Below are 13002 nucleotides of genomic sequence, written 5' to 3'. Positions count from 1 at the left end.
TTCTCTTTATTTATATTGCATCAACTGTTTTTTGGTGACTGATGCCCAACTCACATTTACGAAATGTATTTTTCAGATCTCTAAAACTGTAGCTAAAATTGCCTATGGTTTAAACACAACTATGAGTGTTAATAATGAAGCTGTGCAATGAGGCCGTGGAGAATGGGGTGCTAAAACTGTGCAGCTGGAGGGGACCTGGACTCACCTCACGGCTGGACTTCAGACGTGTCCTTCACCTGTGTGTTCACTAACAGTCTCATCATAAAATGGAGTCACACAGGTATAATGGCATATACACAGTAAAAGGTTATAATGAAGTCTGCTACTTTGTATGCTTACTAAAAACATTAATTAAAATAGCACAAGAGGCCAGCAAGATGGCGGAACTGGTAAAGGAGCTTTCAGCGCAAGCTGGAAAACCCAAGTTCAATCTTAGAAACCTCATAAAGGAGGAAGGAGACAACTGACTCCACAAAGCTGTTCTATGACCTCCAGAGATGCTCTGTGGCACGCACTTATCTCCATCACATCCCACATAAGCACACATTAATAAATAATTAATAATAAATAAATAAATAAACAAATAAATAAAACAAAATTTAAAGATAGCATGGAGGTAATGCATTTCACATTGTTAACTTGAACTCATTGAACATCGGCTGCTTTCTTGTTCATAGTAAAAGTTCACTAAAACCAAAATTATGATTAAAGAAAGCAACTAACCCCTTAAGTGAGTTTATAAATTTTCTGGTGACTTTCATTTTGGATCATACTTTCCCCAAAAGTTATGAAAAATATAAGGAAATATACAAAGCTCGAGGTAAGATGATTTCCATTAAAATTCTTCTGTGTAACCTCACAATCGCTGCAATAAATGGTTGTAATAACTCAGCAAAATGGAGCGATCCTTGCCTCACAGAGCTGAAAGTGTCTAATGAGATATTATATGTACCATGCTTGAGACATTGCAAAAAAGGAAGATGTTAGCAAAAGTTCACTATGCCTATTGTAACTAATGATCTGGCTGATGGGTGCTGATTAAGTATCAGCTGTCATCTGTGGTGCTATTTGTGGATGATTACAGAATTCTGCCGAATTCTGTAAGCCCCATCTACTCAATATCTTAAAGAAGACTTGCGTGGGTTCAGTATTAATAATCAATCTTTACCCATGTTCAGGGTGGGTCTTCCTGCCTCAGTAAAATGTATTTGGAAACTCCCTCAGAAACACACTGGGCGATGTGTTCCCATGGTAACTCTAAATCCTGTCAAGCCGACAAAGAATATAAAATAAGGAAGATGTGAATAATAGAAATATTTCCGAATATCAAACCCAACGACTGTCTTGATATTGGTGCTGTAAAATAAATTGTACATGTATGGTGTCTTAAGAACGATTTCCAATGGAGATGGGCTCATTGCAGATACTAGATCTGCAGAAGCTCAAGCCTCTCATATAAAATGGCTGCAGCTGCAAAATTGTTTTCTTACTGGGCCAACCCTCTTGGAGGTAAATTTTCATCTTGATGGGATCACACAGAGATGTGCAGGGACCTGGGCTGAGAGGCTCCACACATCCAGATTAATTGCCCTCTGACCCCAGACACCAGGCTGAGCCCGAGGAGTTGGACTACACCATCCATGGAAAGGGATGTCTGTGCAGCCCACACACATGGGCTTTGGCTTGGTCTAGCCCCTTAACTAATGTGTTTGCTCACTCGGGGATACGTCCAGCCCCTAGTTGTTACTTCACCTAACTGAGTTTGTGTCTGACATTCTGATCAGTTAAAGAGCAGACACCGTGCAGGGTGTATGGAGAGGGAGGTTCTGCATGCATTAGGTGGAGACTCCACGCCAGCACTCTGGTGGCTTCCTGTTGTCTGCTAGTTGGTCCAGGTGGACCCTATGGGATGCTGAAGTCAGCTGTACACCTCTTTTCTTAATCCTGCTATGATGGTTAATATTTATTATCAGCTTGACAAGAAACGAATTGTACTGTAAGCGCCCACCATGATGACAGAGCCACCCCAGCCCCATGCCTTCCTGCCATGCTGGACTGTATTCTCTGAAATCACAAGGCAAAATTAGTCACGTCAACCTTGTTGCCGCTGTCAGATGTTTTTATCAGTCATGAGAAAAGCCAATGAGCTGTAAATGGCTGTTACATTGTCTTATTTGGGGAGTATGGTTAAGAAGAAAAGAACAGTGTATAGGTTTGCTGTGTAATGTTCACTGTGGATACAATCATTGTGTACACGCTCACCATGTACATGTTCACTGTGTACACACTCACCATGTACATGTTCACTGTGTACACACTCACCATGTACATGTTTACTGTGTACATGCTCACTATGTGCATGTTCATGTTCACTGTGTACATGTTCACTATGTGCATGTTTGTGTTCACTGGGTACGTGCTCACCATTGCATGTTCATTTTGGACATGTTCACAGTAGATATTTTTCCCTGTATATATTTCTGATCCACAGTTGATTAACTTCATGAATGTGGAACCCACAGTTGTGGAGGGTCAATTACAGTTGTAATGTTTAAAGGTATAATATTTTTTAAAACTGGCACATTCATATAAACCTGATGGTGCTGCTGAACAAACTCACACTAGTCTGTTCAATTTCTACTCAAATGATACATATTTAAGATCATTTGTGACTTGCATCACATGTTTATCTGACTCCTATAAGTTTTTTTTTTAAGTACACAGGGAGGTTACTTACAAGGATGGCTGCATTTTTACATTTATGAGGTAGAACTGTTTATCATTTAATTGTAAATGTTTTCTCAGTAGAGAACTGAAGCTCACTAGAGTGCGACTATTTATTTTCTAAAATAAGATTTATAAACTGGATTACAAATTAAAGGAAAATCAGATTTTAAATCTTGTAGCAAATGAAATGAATATTAATTTTGAAAACAGAAATAGTATTTGAGTAATATTCTGGTGTGTGAAAACCACTCCTGGGAATATTTAACCATCTTTCCCTGTCACCTGCCTCTATGTAGCTCGTCCCCAGCACTTGGTAAACATGTACAGTTGTAGAGGCCACAGCTGCTGTTGAGACCCCCTTTCTTATGAGACGGGACTTGGCTGGGGCAGGGACCCGTCTTACTTCTCTCGGTTCTAAGGGGTCTCAGGACATTTGCTAAAGGAGTCCAGAGCAGAGAGCAGACTGAAGAGGGAAGGGTCGGGGCTGGGGCAGGTGCAGAGGGGAGGCTGAGCCTGCTCTGGCTGGCCTGGCCCGGTTTCTCAATGGCTTCTCCTTTGGGCTTTCCATAATTCTGCAGCTGCTGTGTCCCGGCCTTGGCTGGTGTTTTCCTAAGGGTGTCTTCTCTACATTCCAGACACTCACTCACCGCTGAGTTTATTACAACACTCACCGGGGTGCCATTTGTAGAGGGTTTCACTGACACATGTCACTGTGTGACCCGAAGCAGCAGCTGCTCCTGGACCACCCGAAGCCGAAGCCGCTGTCTCCGGGAAGCGACAACTGCTTCCTTCACAGTTTCAGAGGGAGTGTGCTGGTCCATTTCCTGCCACCATAGCTGATTACTACTGTTAAGTGGAATAATTTGTAAAGAACAAAGATTTATTTGGCTCGTGGGTTTGAATGTGAGGAGACCTGAAGGAAGGCTGTCATGCCCTTGCCGGTGGGGACTCTCCAGGGTTCCATAGTGACAGAACAGCACACAGCAAGACAGAGTACACAAGTCCAACTCTCTCTCCCTCTTAGCAGAAAGCCACAAATCCACTGGGTTATCCCCCCATCTTTTTGGACTCCCTGAACCTTAGTCTCTGCTAAGGCATCATCACCGAACACAGTAGTTGGAGTAATTTCCCATTTTCTAAACACTCACACAGAAATTCACTTTCCAGTAAGTTTTGAGAAAAACATTTAAACTAGAGCAGAAAGTAAAATCAGGTGTGAGTATTTGGGTATAAATAATCTGTTCCTTATCCAGTGCGTTTATGTTTTTAATTTGAAGAATACTTTATTAGTTTCTGTTCTCAAACCTCAGGTAGACAGTATCTCACATACTCAGAGCTGCATGTCACCCTTACACAAATGGGAAAAAATAAGTTTAAATTTTCAAGACCAATATGGTTATCAATTTCTATGTAATGCTAACACAACATGGTAAATTGGGATGTGTTTTGCCCAAGTTAACAGCATGGCTAAAATTTCAAAAATTCAAATTTGTGTGTGTGTGTGTGTGTGTGTGTGTAAAAAAGCAGTAGTATGCTATACTCCAGTGGCAGCAACAGCTTTTCCAGGTTTTGCAGTTATTTGAACAAAATTGTAGAGACACCCAGTGTCCTCCTTAAAAGAAAAGAAAAAACAAAATCCCAGGGAACAGCACATTTGTTGCTGTTACCTGACACTGTTTTCAAAATTAGCTTCTTCAGTGGTCATCTGCAAAGAACACATGCTTGTAACATTGTTAACAGCTCTGAGAAAGCATGGCCTCTGGGCATCCGGAGGCAGGTGCAGGCTGTTTTACACCCGCTGGTGGGAGATGCAGGGCAGCACTGTCTTCCCACTGTCTTTCCACCAGAAATGGAATCGCTGGAGACTTGGTTCTACTTCTCCAGCAGAGGGCACAGAGGATGATGGGGCTCCTCTTTCGCTGTCTTCCACAAAGGAGAGCTTCTCTTCTGCTATCCCAAACCACAATAAACCACCCAACTCAAAAGTCCCTTCCCACTACTTCCTGTGTGTTTCTCTATCCATCTTCCTGACTTCCTCCCACTCTCAATGGCTTTGTGTGTGTGTGTGTGTGTGTGTGTGTGTGTGTGTGTGTGTGTGTGTGTGTGTGTGTGAGAGAGAGAGAGAGAGAGAGAGAGAGAGAGAGAGAGAGAGAGAGAGAGAGAGAGAAAACTGGTTGCTTGCCCTGCCTCTCAATCTATGTTTGGTTTTACTTAATCTTTAAAAGGGGTGTGATAAAGTTGAACCACGCCATAACTAGAAACAGGTTTTTATTGGAGATATTATTTTGGCTACTCCACGTAGTTAAAAGGATATTTATTTGATGGCGTAACTCACAAATTAAGTGAAAGGTAGGTCGCAGGGTCTGGGGAAGGTGTTACGCAGTCCAGCGGTGTTCTCTGGACAGTCCACCTTCACTGTTCAGCATCCCGGCACAGAGAGAGCACACAGAGAGAGCCCTGGCCCATCCAGCTCTTGGGTCTCCAGGCGCCTCCCCTGGCCCCGCCTCGTAGGCGTAACAGTTGCCAGAGTCTCAATGGGGGTTGGAACTTCCAGATCCAAGCTGGAATGGCTACCCACTACAGGTTTTTCCATTAAATAACACAATTTTGGGGTTCACAGTGTAATCAAATATCCTGTAACAGTAGATGATGTGCAGGGGTGCCCATTATGGTAGGGGCCATGGGGGCATTCCACACATAGTCCTACCCCAAGAACAGAGCCATATTCACTCAATTGTGTTTACTCTCAACATGACAGGACCCAGAATCACCCAGGAGACAAGGCTTTTGGTGTGCCTGTGTTCTGGGGTTATGTAGGTTAGGTTAATTAAGGTAGGAAGACTCACCCCAAGAAGTGGGTGGCAACATTCCCTGGGCTCAGGTCCTAGACTGCACACAAAAGAGAAAACTTATCACTGCTCATCCACTGCTTTCAGCTTTCAGACTGCAGATCCAATGGAGCAGCTGTCTCAAACCCTTATCCCCTGGGGCTTCCTCTTCATGATGGACTGTGAATGAAAAAAAGAGGACATGGCTGCTCCTAGGTATGGTTGAGAGATGGTTTGCTGTAGATAGAAGGGAGACAACAGCCAGAGGCCACGGTGTAGAAGTACTGGTAGATTTGATATCTTTCAGTGGCCCTGGGGGAAGGGACAGACTACAGCAAGGCAAGAGTGCCCTTTCTGAAGCCTCTCCCCAGAGACATCATTTGAGCCAGTACAGTCTGGAGCTGGCAGAGCTGAATTAGGTAATTTCCCCAAGGGCACAGCAAACGGGACCTTCCAATCTCTGGAGCTTTAGCTGGTCTACGCTCCCCATTCATGGGACGCAGCAGAATGTTCTACCTGATGCTATAACTAGAACAGAGTGCACCCAAGGACAGTGGAGCAGATCTACACACAAAGCTGGGTGGGTGCTATTGGGACTCCATGCCCTGATTCGTGAGAAGCAGACACTTATGGCCCCGGTGTGGTCACTATTATATTGACAGGAGCAATTAACATTGGCACCAGTTTACAGCTGTAGAGTGTTTTACAATGTGCAGCCCATTTTGAGTGAATGCTTTCTTTTTTTTTTTTTTTTTTTATATTTGGAACCACATATCCACATGTAACAGTGAACAAAGGCACCATGGGATGTAACACACAGCGTGCTGTTTTATCTGCAAATATGGTACTATCATCTAGCTATCACCTATCATCCGTCCGTCCGTCCATCCATCCATCCATCCATCTTGGGACCAGTTATCCTTGAATTCACTCTGTATGGGAATGACTGAGTTCTTAATCCTCCTGCCTCCACCTTCCAAGAGCTGAAATTACAGACAAGCATCACCACGGCAGCATTTTGTTTTATTTTAGGCATATTATAGAATCTTCAGACTGTGTGTTCAGAACTCTTCACGGAGCTGAGGAAGCCCATGTGAGAGGTCCAAGGTCCCCCAGCTGCTGTGGGAGTGTCCTTGTTTTAAGTCACGTGACTTCCTTAAAATTAATCTTTGCAAACCGAAGAAAATAAAGCTTCCATTGTGACTCTTTACCTCAGGGACCCATAACACTGCATCTGTGGCATTATGGCATTATCTGAGGCTGAGCTGGGTCTATCTCTTTAAAAAAAAAAAAAAAAAAAAGGCAGCTAGGTAGGGGGAGCTGTGACTGCCGCACTCTCCTGGCCTTGCGCTGGATGCAGTGGCGGTCACGCTGGGACCTGCTGATGGTCCAAAAGACACACAAAGGCCCAGCGGCCGATGACGACGGCCTCCCCAGTCTCTGGGGGTCCCTCCCGTGCGTCTAGTCTAGGAGCGGCGGCATTGGACGCTGTGTCCTGGTGGAGCCGGGCGGCACAGTCGCCCCTGCAGCTGCTGCTAGCCCGAGGCTGTGGACCACGGTACTCAGCATCTGTGCCCCGGGGAGGACAGAGCAGCTCCAGCAGCGTGTGGGGCCGCGGTGCACCGGTGAGGAATTGTTACTTACCATTGCACCCTCGGGTGGGGCGGCGCCGGACTGCTTCGTGGTCTTAGTTCCAGAGGGGCTCTGACGGCAGGCTTTGTCTTTTTAATTTCCACTCCATATTGTAGAGGGTGGTCACAATGGGCACACTGCTTTAATGAAGAGTGGGGTCCGGACTCTTACACAGTGGTATTCTCAGAATAGTTTATTGCTTCATCTGTAGTCGCCCTAATTTTAGTAGCAAGTTCTTAACCAGCCCGTTTCTCGGTTACCTTATATAATGATACTCAGAAAGCCTTTTGGTGAAAACCATTTTCTCATTTTCTTTCGTTTTAGTAAATAATTAAATTCTTAGAAAGAGTTCTGAAATTTTAGCAAAATTCTCCCCTGCTCTGCTGTCCTCTTTGCTTGCCAGTGTTTTCCTTAAAACAAGGTCAGTATCTCAGTCAAGAGTGTTGCCTTCAAGCCTAATATGAGGATAATTTTGGCTTTAATCTTCCTCCTTGTGTCTCTGAAAATGGAAAAAAGTCTCTTCCATTTCAGCCAAAGACAGGGTCGGGGTTGATTCCAGGTGTTTTCCAAGCACAAGCTGTCCCAAACCTGCATTGATGGGAAACTCTTTATTTCTGCACCAACCCAGGTAATTCACACTCAGTCTCATCTATTGGTCATACGACAAATTTGTAAACTGCCCACCGGCAGCCAGATAGGTATTAGAGCGGTATGAGTGTTCCCCTGTCTCCCGAGTTTCACTGACGACTAACCAGCTTTCTTTCCTTTGTCTTGCCACTTTTCTCTTTATCCTTTATCTCTCTTGGCTTTTGGCTGCCCAAGTTCCCCCCCTATGACCCTCAAGACTTCCTCTTTCAGAGGAACCAAGCGAGCTTATTCCATCTTCCTGTGCCGCTCCTGTTTTGCTCAGCCTGTAAGAACTGTTGGATGCTGCTCTGATGTTTCCTATTCTTCACATAAGAAGAAAAACCCAGTCACAGCTTTTGAAAAACAAAGAAGGCTTACAGGAGGTGTCCTTTGCTTTCTGCCAGACTGGCCCTCAGCAGCTCCGGACTCAACCGTCGGCTCAACTGATCTTCATGCCACAGCCCCTCAGAAGTCACAGTCTCTGTTTCCCTTCTGTCCAAGACACTGACGGTCATTGCTCACAGGATGGTGGGATCATTGAGACACCAAATGTTTGGGAAGATAGCTAGCTTGGACTAGGCAGAGTGTGGCTAGTTAGTATTTGACTCATTCCCATTCCTTCCATCCATCCATCCATCCCTCCATCCCTCCATCCACACACACATATGTCTATCTACTCATCTATGAAACAAGCTAAATAACTTTGTATATTAGTTCTACCTCAAAAACTGAATTTAGAAATGGACTTTTGGCTGAGTGCATCTTTAAAAACTCTTGCTTTGGGCTAAGTGCTATCCACTGTTCTACCAAGCTGTCTTTATGTCTTTGACCTATGAAAGCAATGCTGAAATTTCCTCACTGCCACAGGACTGTTCTCTGGGAGAGAAGGAGGCTGACTCCTCTCGCATATCTCTCCCTAAACACATCATGGTGGCAGTAGCAATGACTGCATAGGCCATGTCCATCAGGAACCCAAGCAAGGACAGTTAAATATGATCAAACGTGTCAAATTGGAAGTCAAAATACGTCCTGTTGCTATTCTGATCTTGGACAGCCCAGAGGCCGTTCATTCTTTAAAGGCATTGCCAATCCTATAACTAATTTTAATTTCTACTTTGTCTGTCTTCCTCCTTTCTCTTTGCTATTTGTCCTTAAACTCTATGCTTAACATGTGCGGAATTTCAGTGTCTAGGAGGGAGATGTCGTACCCTTCCCTGAGAGATGGAACACAGAGAAACTGGAAGAAGCGCAGGATCGGGGACCAGAGAGTGTGGCTTTGGCTCTGTTCACTTCTCTTTGTGCTGATCAGAAAAACCATTTATCCTCATCGCTAAGATAAAAGGTTTTGGGGAAAAACTCTTTAACTTTCGTTAGAGTCCTAAGTATTTGATCTGGACAGCTCTTTCTGGACCCTCCTCACTGTCTCAGAAATAATCAAATAAAATACTTTTCACTTGTGGGATCAAAATGAGAAATGATTCAATAGCCCCATTCTTCAGGTTACAAAAATGCCAGCTTAAATACAAAATGCAATAGAAGCCCAGCACACTCTTACATGTAAAGGGAGAGACTGATTCAGTGTAGCTTTTCTCACTGAAGATCTCCGAGTTCTTAGATACTCAAACCCCAAGTTCTGGCTCTTGGTGTGGTGTTTTCCCACTGCACATGGGATTTAGGGTGATAGGAAGCCTGAGAGATCACAGAGATGGCCAGGTTTGGGTGGAGCCATGTTTGGTTCCCTTACAGCAGTATAACGCCCAGACAGACACTTGTTAAAAAAATTCTGCTTCCAGTCTACCTAGTCTCCATAGTCTGTCACTTTTTCCAAAAAGATAAAAGCTTAAAGTAAGTCAGTCACCTTATGAGTGGTAATTTAAATTTCATAAGCATCTTTATTTCATCAAATTACTGAGTACTAGAAGGGAGCAGGCATGCAAATCTTGTATGTAGCTGGAATTTGTGTGCACATCTACACAACAGTAGATTTAATGTTTCCTCTTGTTTAACATGATGATACACTTAACCATTAAAATTTCCCAGTAAAACAAATACCGGATAAGACGTACACACGCTAAAATATTAGTCACTATCTGAAATTGAAACTTGACTAGGTATACATATAACTTTCATTTTCTAAGTCTTACAATACTGCAGAAGCAAAAATTTAATTGTTGGATTAAACAATAGCTGCTTTGCCCTTAAAGATGTGAATTTGTTATATTTTGAAGCTCAGTCTATAAATTCTATTCAGTCTATGCCAGCTTCCTATCAAAACTCCCTTTATTTTTATTTATCAGTGTTTTTGTGAAATGTCTATGTTGAGTGGCTGCTTTAGGAAAATTGTAATCCCGAAGGACATATTTGTTCAACTCGTTATTATATTCCATAGCGATTCTGGTGTTTAATGCAGTGGCACTCTAGGCTTCCGGCTTTTGAAATGCAGCTGAGAACAGATCAACAACCCCACTTTGGAGATTAGGTCACAGGTGCCTAAGCCCCTGGCATGGTGGCACATGTAGTAGGCTTCTCCAACAAGGTAGCTTTTTAAAAGGTGAATAAATTCTTTGTCTTCCAAAGGTACATAATTATTCATTAACTCTTGTCAAATTTGGTAGATCTCAACCATATTTAATATTATTCTTAGCAGCTTTACCAAGATATTATTCATATGGCATCCAGTTTACTTCCGAGTTATGTTTCTGTAAAATTTTATCTGTGAGTATAGACAGCTCTTTTATTTATTTATTTATTTTTTTTAACCAGTGCAAGACCCAGAACCCCCTGCCCATCACAGTCAACTCTGCTGGTTGACTGAAACACGATGACACGGGATTCAGGAATATAAAACTAGGTGTTTGTTCTTAGGACCTCGAAAAGAGATTGATTATATGCATATTGGTACAACAGGCTGAATTGCTCACATTATTGAATGCCTCCAGTATCCGTGGTCCAGAAAGCGTGAGAGGAGCCAGACAGCTTTGAGGAATTGGCAGCAAAGGAAATGAGAAAGGCCTGCCTGGTTCACACACCAGGCTTCAGAATTCCAGGGAAAACACTTGGGTGTTTTTCTCCTGTGACCTGAAGGAGGGTGTGTGAACAACTGTGTGTGTTCCAAGGAAATCCCTGGGTGCATCATAATCCCTGTGAGGGTGAATTCATCTGACTTTTCCATTTTGCAAAGATTCTGTTTCAAGCCTGTTCATTCTTTGCTGACTCATGCTCTACTCTGACCTCAGAGGATGGGGTGGTCCCTCATGGTAAATCAGTGGAGGCTGAGGGCTAGAAGTCTGCCTGCATGCGGCTTCTTGTTTCTGTGTTGAAGACAGTCCAGGGCAAGTGTTTGCCATGCCTGGGGGTTTACTGCTTGCGACTTTGTTTGGCAGTGTGGATTTTTAGTTCTCATCCACAGATGAATGTGTACCCTGCTCTCAGGAGGGGGCCAGGTGCCGTGCTATGCCTGTTGGCCATAAATGGGTTAAACAACTGTTTCCGGGGCCACTGAGGCTATTCTGAGAGGTTAAGCAGCAGAGAGCTGTGGCTGCCCAGATGTACTGCAGCACCATGAAGAGCCTCAGGAGGAGACAGCCACTGCGTCCCACCCACGTCCTTCCCACAGAGCCTTCGCTTCCCTTGGCCCTAAGTGTTTCAAGTCTATTCAAAAGGCTCTGGAATTTCACAGAATCCTATACAGGATAAAGCACTAAGGTGGCCCTAGTTACATTTTTTTGTGGGAAGGCCCTTCTCGTTTCCATGGTAACAGCCAGGTGTCTGTTCTGATTCCTAGGAGGTCTGCTTTGACCTTGCGGCTTCAGTTCAGTTGATTGCAGTCTACATCCCTTTTGTTACCCACACTCCGTTCTCTGCTCATCTCTACTGAAGCACAGTTTTGGATTAAGGGATCCTGGCTAGTTGTTTGGTGATTGTGCCTTACACCCGGACTCACGGTTGTTTATTTCAAGCTGCGAGATTCACAGACACTTTTGCATCAGTTAGAGAGCGGAGTTGGCATGTCTTTCTTCCTGCTCCCCAAATGAAACCACACAGTGCCAAATCTTGCTGTGATGCTCAGGTTGCCAAAATAGGATATTTTTGCTGAGAAGGCAAAGAAATCACAGCATAGACATGGTGCTAATCTTAATCGTGGACAGAAGCTCCAGATCTTGGAGCCAAATGAGTGATTGATTCAGCAGCTGGCCAGGAGAAGCGTCCAGCCTCAGTGCCCCACGGCTGTTGCAGGGCGCCCATTGCTTGGGCCTGAGGAAAGTGTGTGAATTGGTAGACAGAAGCCATTTCGTAGGTACATGTAATGTAATGTACATGAGCAAAGACAGTGGCATCTGAAATTTGCACAAACTGCCTGCACTGCTGGGTGCTTTCAGACACAGTTCGCTTGGTTTTTACGGAGACCCTGCTCGTGGATGGCACGCAGCCCTGGTTTACAGATGTGGAAAGTTAGGCACGAAGAGATTGCAGAATTCGCAAGGGGTGCGAAGGCTCCAGAAGGCTGTGTGATGTTTTGATCTTTCCCAAATGACAGGGACCAATGGCTTCCTTTACCTTTGAGGGAGGAAGGAGAGGGCAAGAGGTCCTCTAAATCCACACGCAAGGACTGTCTTTGGAGGGCATGTGTATCCAGCCTGAATGTACAGATCCTTGTGCGTTCGTTTTAGTTAGTTTTCGGTGCTCTCTGTTTGTTGTTCCCAGGGAACTGGTCCTCTCTGATGGCGCTCTGGTGCACTGGCCCAGTTTTCATCCTCCACATTTATGCTAACTTCCTGCTTCCTTGTGATCAGCCCTCACGGAGTCCGCCAACTGCAGTAGCGTCTTTCCAGAACCAACAGGCGCTGTTTCTCAAAGCCCCTTTCCTCCCCCTTCACTGATTACCCTTCCATCTCCATTCATCATTTCTTTGGGGTTAGTCCCATGACCCTACTTCTCAGCTCTTGAAATGAAAACTTAACCCAGTCTTCAATCATTCTTCCTTCTAAATAAAATCATCGAAGACCATAAGTTGTCCCATAAATGTACTGCTCCCAATTTTTAATGAAGAATCCACATGCAAGGACTGTCTTTGGAGGGCATGTGTATCCAGTCTGAATGTACAGATCCTTGTGCGTTCGTTTTAGTTAGTTTTCGGTGCTCTCTATTTGTCGCACATGGTACTGCGTTTCTGCATATAGAGATGGAG

At 44.2% G+C, this 13002-nt stretch overlaps 1 protein-coding gene across 3 annotated transcripts in view; it reads left to right on the top strand.

Moving 5' to 3' along the window:
* The first annotated feature begins 6870 nt into the window (after positions 1 to 6870).
* The window catches only part of Sacs (sacsin molecular chaperone), an 85256-nt gene continuing 79124 nt past the window's right edge, over positions 6871 to 13002 (top strand). For 2 of the 3 annotated variants that reach the window (XM_028870356.2, XM_028870354.2), the window contains exon 1: positions 6879 to 7180. The gene's annotated coding sequence lies outside the window, so the exon portion shown is untranslated. Of the gene's footprint in view, positions 7181 to 13002 lie in introns of all 3 variants that reach the window. The other variant, XM_028870357.2, reaches the window with a different exon arrangement.

The sequence above is a fragment of the Peromyscus leucopus genome, chromosome 9 (assembly GCF_004664715.2).
Source record: "Peromyscus leucopus breed LL Stock chromosome 9, UCI_PerLeu_2.1, whole genome shotgun sequence".
Lineage (NCBI taxonomy): Eukaryota > Metazoa > Chordata > Mammalia > Rodentia > Cricetidae > Peromyscus > Peromyscus leucopus.
The sequence above is the reverse complement of the archived record's forward strand: the minus strand, read 5'-3'. Positions and strand labels throughout refer to the sequence as shown.